Source organism: Suricata suricatta, chromosome 7 (assembly GCF_006229205.1).
Source record: "Suricata suricatta isolate VVHF042 chromosome 7, meerkat_22Aug2017_6uvM2_HiC, whole genome shotgun sequence".
In the NCBI taxonomy this organism is placed as follows: domain Eukaryota; kingdom Metazoa; phylum Chordata; class Mammalia; order Carnivora; family Herpestidae; genus Suricata; species Suricata suricatta.
The window spans coordinates 34,509,906-34,519,265 of NC_043706.1; the positions used below are offsets into that span (position 1 = coordinate 34,509,906).

At 50.4% G+C, this 9,360-nt stretch overlaps 1 long non-coding RNA gene across 4 annotated transcripts in view; it reads right to left on the reverse strand.

The window, feature by feature from the left end:
* Positions 1-1,643: 1,643 nt before the first annotated feature.
* Positions 1,644-9,360, reverse strand: part of LOC115297039 — a 24,291-nt gene continuing 16,574 nt past the window's right edge. For 3 of the 4 annotated variants that reach the window (XR_003911227.1, XR_003911225.1, XR_003911226.1), the window contains one exon: positions 4,030-4,350. This is a non-coding gene — a long non-coding RNA (uncharacterized LOC115297039). Of the gene's footprint in view, positions 2,123-4,029; positions 4,351-9,360 lie in introns of those variants that run through there. The other variant, XR_003911228.1, reaches the window with a different exon arrangement.

The following is a 9,360-nucleotide window of genomic DNA, read 5'->3' on the forward strand; positions in this document are numbered from 1 at the left end:
AGAGCCCAATGTGGGGCTTGAGATCATGACCTGAACCCAAAGTCGGACACTTAACTGACTGAGCCATCAAGCCGCCTCTGAAATTGTCATTTTTAAAAATAATTTTTTGGGGGCACCTGGGTGGCTCAGTCAGCTGAGCATCTGACATCGGCTCAGGTCATGATCTCGCAGTGTGTGGGTTCAGGTCCTGCTTTGGGCTCTGTGCTAACAGCTCAGAGCCTAGAGCATCAATCTCTGTCTCTCTCTCTCTCCCCTACCCATGCTGTCTCTTGCTTTCAAAAATAAACATTAACATTTTTTTTAAAAAATAACTTTTTTAAGGTTTATTTATTTTTAAGAGAGAGAGAGAAAGAGAGAGAGAGAGAGAGAGAGAGCACTCACTAGTGGGGGAGGGGCAGAGAGAGGGAGATACAGACTCTGAAACAGACTCCAGGCTCTGAGCTGTCGGCACACAGCCCGACGTGGGGCTCGAACTCACGAACCGTGAGATAGTGACCTGAGCCGAAGTTGGTCACCTAACTGACCAAGCCCCCCGGGTGCCCCTGAAATTGTCATTTTTAAAAAACATTTCGCCATGTTGTTAAATATTCTTTGATCATGTAACAGTGCATACATGCACTCTGTCAGATAAATGCGCCCCATCCAGCACAGGTGACTGGCCCCCCCGCTGCTGAACACACACGCTGTGCTAACTTCCCTCTACTGCTCCCAGTGTCACAGCGAACAGCCTCGTGGGGAAGCACTGCAAGCAGGCCTCAGCCACTGGATCGGGGACACGCATAGCCACCCCGACCAGCGTCTGGGGTCAGGGGCCACTGAGGAGAGAGTGCTGTCCACCGGGGAAGCCTGAAGAACACGGGGGCAGAGGGCACACCGTGGGCTGGGGTGGCCCCTGCCGCGTGGCACGTGAAACATGACAGGCGGGGGCTGCCCGCTGGCCAGCTTAAATGCCTCCGCGCTGTCCTCCTTCCTCAAAAATAGCTCGCCTACTCCGCTGGACAGTTCTCTCCGAGGGCAAGCTGCGGCCATGGACCCACAGGCACAACCTCACGCTGCCAGGCCGGAGGAGCCCACACCCTGGCCACAGCTGTCCCAGCCAAGGTTTGACCTGACACAAAGCAGCCATTTATGGGCTGGGTTTGGAGGAGAGGCCTGTGGGAGGGGCAGCCCAGCATTCAAGCCCTGTGGGTGCGTGGGGGTGGGGGGGCCCTTCTGCATCAGACAGTGGCTTCCCCAGCCAGCTCCCTCTCGCAGGGATGCTTAAGAACTGGGGAACCATGGAGTGGGCAGAGGGTGAGGGCTACTTGAGGAGAAGGCAGTGGACGGGAGCCACGTGGCCGAAGCCAGGAGGCCGCAGCAGACATTAGTGGGGAGAGTCCATTATGAGGTTTGGGGTCAGCATCCCAGGACTCCATAACGAGGACCCGGTTGTTCCAGAGAGCTATCTGACGGACGGCCTCCTGGGCTTCCCACCTGCCCAGCATGGCTTTACAAGAAAGCCTCTTCCCTGGAAGTGACCGAGGTGGGTCAGTGTCCCCTGCAGGGTGAGAGTCTCCTTGCACACACCTGGACGGCACTTTTCCGGGCAGTCTCTGGTCATAACAACCCCGGGAGGGAGAGGGGCTTATCCCCATTCTACAGATGAGGAGACAGACATTCACAGAGGATACGAGTCTGCTGACAGGTCAAGGGCGCAGAGACTCAGAACCAAGTTTGCTGACTCCACGTCCAAGAGGTTCACACCCAAGTAGCATCTCCTTCCCTCCCCCCAGAGGAGGGATGCTGTCATACCGCTGTCACTAGCCCTCTCCGAAAGTGAACTGGCCTTAGTTGACATCATGTGTTTCAATTCACCTACTCAACTGGCTGTTGTAATGCGTGACTGGGACCATGGGCTTCCTTGTCCATAGTGCCCCATGCGTGGAGGATACAGTGGGTTCTCAATAAGGGCAGATGGCTCCCGATGCAGTTTTTCAAAATGTAGAGCCCACAAGTCGCTTCAGAGTATAGAATGGGCCTCTAGGCAGCTTTGAAAGAATTTCCCTGGGAGTCTGATTACATTCCAAATTGAAATCAGATATACAGGACGCTTATCCAGGCCCTTCAACTCTCAAAAACACGTCTGTGAACCAGGAAATAAGGAAAAATATGTAAATAAGTAACCAAACAGAATCTCATAAATTCCATGCACAAAAACTAAAGCATGCTCATCTTAAAAAAAAAAAAAGCGTTAGCCTCACTCTGCACCTATGTACCCTTACTTTATACATAATTCTAACAAGGCTGGTCACTTGAATTCCCAGCCTACAGTTTATAGGAAACTGGCTGATAGTTTGAAAACTGAGGTCTCAGAATAGTGACAAACATCAGTAATCATAATCATGGCCTTGAGTTATCAAGACAAGGTTCAATTATGTAGCAGGAAGATTCAATTCATTACAGAAAGAGCTTCTAAAGAAAACAATTGTTTGGGTGGAGTTTTAAGATTTTTTAAAATGTTTTTTTATTTATTTTGAGAAAGAGAGAGAGAGAGAGAGAGAGCCTGTGCAGGCATGCATACATCCGCAAGTGGAGGAGGGGCAGAGAGAGAGGGAGAGAGAGAGAATCCCAAGCAGGCTCTGTGCTATTAGTGCACAGCCTGACACAAACCGTGAGATCGTGACCTGAGTCAAAACCAAGAGTCGGACACTCAACTGACTCAGCCACCCAGGGGCCACTGGGTGTTTGTTTTCTTTTTAATATTTGTGTATTTATTTTGAGAGAGAGAGATAGAGCAAGTGGGACAGAGAGAGAGGGAGAGAGAGAATCTCAAGCAGGCTCCATGCTGTCAGTGCAGAGCTTATGCAGGGCTCGATCCCATGAACTGTGAGATCATGACCTCAGACAAAACCAAGAGTTGGACGCTTAGCCAACTGAACCACCAGTGCGCTCTGGTTTGGTTGTTTATTTTTTATTTTTATTTTTTTTAATTTTTTAATGTTTTTTATTTATTTTTGAGACAGAGACAGAGCATGATCAGGGAGGGGCAGAGAGAGAGAGAGACCAGAATCAGAAGCAGGTTCCAGGCTCTGAGCTGTCAGCACAGAGCCCGACGTGGGGCTCGAACCCACAAATGTGAGATCATGACCTGAGCCGAAGTCGGAGGCTCAACCGACTGAGCCACCCAGGCGCCCCTGGTTTGGGTGTTTAAAGGCAAGAGATGCACAGGTGCCTGACTGGCTCAGTCAGTGGAGCTTAAGACTCTTGATCTTGAGGTTGTAAGTTCGAGCCTCACATTGGGTACAGAGATTACTTAAAAATAAAATCTTAAAAAAAATATTTTTAAAGGGAAGATTCACCATGTGCTAAAAAGAACCCAGTCCTCCCCTCAGGGCTCTGGTATTGCCAGTCCTGCTGGGGATGATTGTCTCATTGTATTGCATTGAGAGGATCCATCTCTCCAATGCGTGTGCTGTGTACTAGTTATTTACTAGTTAACAGCATGAACTCTGGAGCCAGATTTGTGGGGTTCAACTCCAGGCTCTGCCACGTCTAAGCTGTGTAACCTTGGGCAAGTTACTCAACCCCTCTGTGCTCATTTCCTCAACAGTCGAATGAGGATAATAATGGTACCCAGCCACCTGATGTCCAAACCAGGTACATATAGAGCTCCTACGCATGAGCCTGGGGAGAGCAGGGACGGGGTCTTATTCAGCTCTACGTATCCTCATCTGTGAAATGGAGGGGTTAATGCCCACTCACAGCTTGTGACCAGGGTGAGCGGTGAGTACACAGAGTGCCAGCCTGAAGGCCGTCATTACTGCAGGCTCACTGCTCTTCACCTGCAGCCCTGGGGTCAGACGCATGTGGGTGTTCCGAGCTTTTCAGATTCCAGAAGGGTCATGCGATGCCATGCTGACACTACATAACACCCCGGCAGGGTCTGGGGCAGCACCCTCCATTAAACCCAGCGAAGGTTCTGCGGTGAAATGTACAAGCAGTACGAGACATAATAAAGACTTTAAATAACCTCACAGCAGGCAGACCAGATTCGAGGCCAAATCAGTTTATATCAGGCTTAGTTTTTCAAGTCTGGCTTTTGGAACTTTCGGAATTCAGAATTGCAGAGAAGGGAGTGTGAACCTGGACGACAAAGGGGGAGAGGCAGCCCTGGGGGAGACTCTGCGGAGACATTGCCAGTCTTGAAGAAGGGTGCAGGGAAGGATGGAGCAATTGCCTGCCTGCAGGGGGTGGGTCTGTAGTCAGGAGGAGATGGCAGAAACAAGCCATCGGACACGTTGGAGACTGGAGGGACCCTGACACACAGACTGCAGGAAACTGTCAAGGATCGGGCCTGAGCAAGAGTGTGACCTAATCAAAGAAAGAGCAACAGATTAGTCAGACTTGCCAACAAACAGGAAGAAGGCAGCTTGGAGTTACCTCCTGGCCCCACTCAAATTTCCCAGCCTAGAAGGAAGAGCCCACCATGCTCCAGCCCTACCAAAAACACACAGGGGAAAGATTTTAATATCCTGTCAGACCGTCAGGGACAGTCCACAGAGTCTTATCAATTATATAGCTACATTTAAATGATCAAAACGTAAACAATAAACATAGAGTTCTACCAGTGCCTGGTGGCATGAACAAGTTGTCTCTAGCTCTTACAGCAGCCTTATTAGGTATGAATTATTGTTCCATTTTACAGAGAAGGACATTGAGTCTCAGATCACCTAAGAAAGTCCAGGGTCACATGGTTTGTTCATATAATGCTGCTAGTGCCTGAATGTCTTCCATTAAACCACATGCTCATGGGACCACTGCAGCGAAGGCAAAGAAAGCAACACATTGGAGGCCTGAGGTCTGGGGAGAGGATCATCTCCTGCAACCTCCAAGACCCCTGCTTCAGACTTGGGTCTCCCAAACTTTCTGCATCCTTATGTTTTGGATATATCTCTTGTAACCCCCAGAGAGTCTGTCCTGTCTCCATTCTGACAATCTATCTTTTCTTGGGAGCATTTAGTCCATTTATATTTAATGTAATTATAAATATGTTTGGGACTAAATATACTCTCCTTTCTGTTGGTTCCATCTGTTCACATTTCTTTCCCCCTTCCTTTTCTCCCCTTCTTTTGGATTTATTATTATTTGCCATTGAATATTTCCCTCTATTAATTTGGAATTTATTCCTCTTTCTGTGTTAGGGTCTGTCCTCAATATTTTGAGGGTTATGTAAGATAGATAGATACATAGATGATAGATAGATAGAGATAGAGATAGAGATAGAGATAGAGATAGAGATAGAGATAGAGATATGTAAGTGCTTCATAGCTCTAGTAGGATAGCTTGAGATGATCTTGTAAAAAACAAGAGCTTTGGAGTTAGACAGGCCTGGGCTAGAATCCTGGCTCTAGCACTTTCTAACTGTGTGCTCCTTCCTAGCTGCTTTTCCCCCAAGTCTCAGTTTCTCTGGCTGTAAAGTGTGTAAAAAGTCACACAGCTTATTGTGAAACTTCAGTGAGCTAAGAGATGCCAAGTACACCGGCCAGGGCTTGGCACAGAGAAGAGGTTGACGTTCCCCATCTCCTCTCCGGCCTTCGCTTCTCTGCATCCGGAAGATGGAGGCGGCTCCAGAGCCTGGCTGCACAGCTGGGCTTGACCGTAGAAACCTTTCCCAGAAGGAGTCCCTCTGCTGGGAGATGTTCCCAGGGTACAGCCAGGCCGTAGCATCATCGATGACGATGACGGACAGCACCACCTCAGTCTGGGAAGTGGGAGGCTGTTGGGAAATTCTGCTAAACTGCGGAAGGGGAGTGGGCTGAATTGATCAGTGTCCCGGGGGAGCCCAGGGAAGGGGGAGGGCTCCCCAACGCTGCATGTGTCTCCAGCCCGGCCAGGGAGGGGGCCTGCCCGGTGAGCAACAGCCTCCCCTCCTGGGAGGCAGGTGTGTCCTTTTGGAGAGCAGAGCAGTGACTCACCAGACCGCCACAGTTCGTTATAAATATCCCCCGAGACACCCAACTCCCTCAGCCCTGATTCTATATTAGCACAAGCAGCGCTCCATAATTCCATAATTAATTAGGTTTCCTAGGTGCCCTGAGACTGGGAGAGGGTGTCCCAACCTGTGGACACAAATATTACAAAGTACATGCGAACTGAAAGATAAATTCTCTTTTTCTCTCTTATGTTTATTTACAAAGCGGCATTGTGTAAATTTGGAGAAGTGAGGGCTAGATAAATGTCCCTTATCTGAATAATTCTAAAATGTTCTGATGGGCCCAGTAACCCAAACCAACCTCCATCTCATTTACTTAACCCATTTGGGGAAATTGAGGCCTGGGGGGGCAGGTAGCACCTAGATCTCAGAAGATGGCAAACAGTGGCTGAGTGGTAACTCAGGGCTCCTGCCTCCCCCTTGCTTCAACTCCCAGAGTCTTGGCTGCCTCACCGGTGAACAGAGGTATCAGCTTCTGCTCTGAAGGCTGTCAGGACACTGAATGCAAGAGAGGGCGAAGGGGCCTGTGTTGTGGGAACCCAGCATATGGAAGGGCTCAAGGACATAGGGTCCCCTTGTCTGGTCCCTCCTCCTCATTTTTTCCTTTCAGACCAACCTCTTCCTCTGCTTCCTTTTATCACACCTGGCAGTCAATGGAAAGTCTTGATAAAATGATTAAAAGGGGTGCCTGGGTTGCTCAGTCGGTTGAGCATCTGACTTTGGCTCAGGTCATTCTCACGGTTCGTGGGTTCGAGCCTCACGTCGGGCTCTGGGCTGACACCACAGAACCTTCCTCAGATTCTGTGTCTTCCTCTCTCTCTGCCCCTCCCCCACTCACACTCTGTCTCTCTCTCTCTCAAAAGTAAACACTCAAACATTTTTTAAAAATTGGGATGCCTGGGTGGCTCAGTGGGTTAGGCATCCAACTTTGACTCAGGTCATAATCTCATGGCTGATGAGTTCAAGCCCCACACTGGGCTCTGTGCCGACAGCTCAGAGCCTGGAGCCTGCTTTGGATTTTGTGTCTCCCTCTCTCTCTGTCTCTCCCCTACTCTCTTTCTCAAGAATGAATAAACATTAAAAAATTTAAAAATAATGAATAATTTAAAAAATTGTTTAAATGAAAAAAAACCCACAGTTCTCTAAGAGATATTGTTCTCATAGATGAGAAAACTGGTGCTCAGAGGGATAGGTAGTGGGATTTGGGAGCCTATGTGTTTGGTTAGAAGCCCTTGAGCTTCCTGCTGTACCCTTGGCTTCCACATTCACAACGGGCACCCATGAGATCTCCCTGAGAGTTTTCCCAAGGACTCTAGTGTGGTGGGCCCATTAGTAGCCACTCACTGTGATGGGCAGGGCCAGTGGGTGGAGAGGAGGTGGGGAGATGGGGAGCAGAGGCAGGGAAACTGGGGCTCCTGTGAAAACAGGGACCATCCAGGTGGGAGTGCAGGTCCAAGGCCACCAGACAAAAGGAACGGAAAAGTGCTGAGCAGATGGGCCTTCCATTACATGGACTCGCTGTTTTATCTCTGCCTTACTTTGGAAAGGGTCTCAGGAGCATCTGCTGCTGTCTCAGGGACAGAATCCACAGGGCTGTGAAAGCCTTAGATTACAGGCCCCAAAGGGGACAAATAATGGCACCACACGGGGAGAGCCAGGGACCTGGTCATGTCCCAGTGTAGGAAAAACACAGTGGGGATCTTGTTTCCAACATGCCCCCTGGCACCTTCTTCCTTTCTCATTTCAAAAGAGAGTAAGTCCTCTCTTTTGAAGTCCTCTCTTGGTCCTAAGTCCAAGACCCTGCCTTCCAACCTGCCGCCCCAAGGCTAGGCCACCAGAAACCGAGACAATCCCTGTCCCTGTCCATTCCTTCTTTGCAGCGAGTCCTGAAGCTACTTACCCCCAGTTCCCCATCCCAACAGCCACCCCCCCCCACCCCCAGCCCTAGCCCAGGCCCTAAGGGCAAGAGCATCGTGCATGGGGGGCCAGAGACCCTGCCTCTCCCCTGGGTCTCACCACCCCCAGCTTCCCGCCTGGGAGGCCTCCATGGGCCTCCGTCTCCCTGGCTGGCTCTCAGAGGCCAAGGCCGCCCGGCTGGCAGCGCAACGTCTGCGGCCAGCCGCCCACCGACTTCCCACTTGCAGATGCCGCGGAGCGCGCCGGGCGGCCCTGTCCTGACGTGCCCCTTCCCCTCTGCTGCGCCGCCAGAGCTGCACTCAGAGGCGGCCAGATGTGCCGGCTTGGGTGCCGGCGGCCCCTAACGAGGTCCAGATGTGCAGCGCGGCCTGGGCCGGTGGCGGCTACCAAAGGAGAGGGAGGCCCTGGGAGGGAGGAGCCGGGCTGCAGCTGGACGCCGCCCTGCAGAAGAGGAATGCGCCGGGAAGGATGCCCACTGGCATGCAGGCTCAGGATGGCTCTGCCTAAATAAGGGCCTGGCCTCTCCTGGAGCCCGAGGCCCCAGCAAGTCTAGGTGCAGCGCTGTGGACTGGGCTGTCCTGGGATCCTCGGCAACGTTTTCTCTCTTCTTTCTTCCTTTTGTCTTTATTTCTTTTTCCTCCCTCCCCCTCCTCCTCCTCCTCCTCCTCCTGCTCCTCCTCCTCCTCCTCCTCCTCTTCTTCTTCTTACTGATTTTAAAAGTTATACACAATAATGAAAGGCAGTTTAGAAACCCAAATAGGGAAGCCTGGGAGGCTCAGTCGGTTAAGCGTCAGACTTTGGCTCAGGTCATGATATCACCGTGTGCGTTCGAGCCCCACATCAGGCTCTGTGCTGACAGCCCAGAGCCTGGATCCTGCTTTGATTCTGTGCCTCCCTCTCTCTCTGCCCCTCCCCCTCTGGCACTCTGCCTCTCAAAAACAAACATTATAAAATAATAATAAGTTAAAATTAATTAATTAAGAAAAGAACGAAACCCAAATAAAAAGATGAAAGCAAACGATAAAAATAAAAATCACCTATAATTCCAGCACCCCAACCACCATCAAAGTTCCCGGATGTGTCCTGCTAGGCTTTTTTCCCCAAGCACAAATATGTTTGTAGGTTGGTTTGTTAGTGTCAATCACACTGTGGAGGTTCTCAGAACCTGTGCGTTTCACTCAGCTCTTCACTCGGGAGTCAGCCACTGTAGCGTTTCCCAAACTGATCCCACAGAACCCCAGAGCCGTTTTGCTATTAATAGGAGAACCCTTCCCCACCTGTCTGGGATGCACTGACTTATGCCAACTTAAATGGGCTTCTTTCCTGGAGAATTTCTCAGAGTCTTTCATTTACTCATGTGCGTTCTGAATCATCAAGAGGAGACTGGCATTTCCTAAACATATTTCACCGTGAAATCCCTTGAGGAATCTTCTTGAAGCTTGGGTCTGTGGAACATCATGCAGGAAATGCTG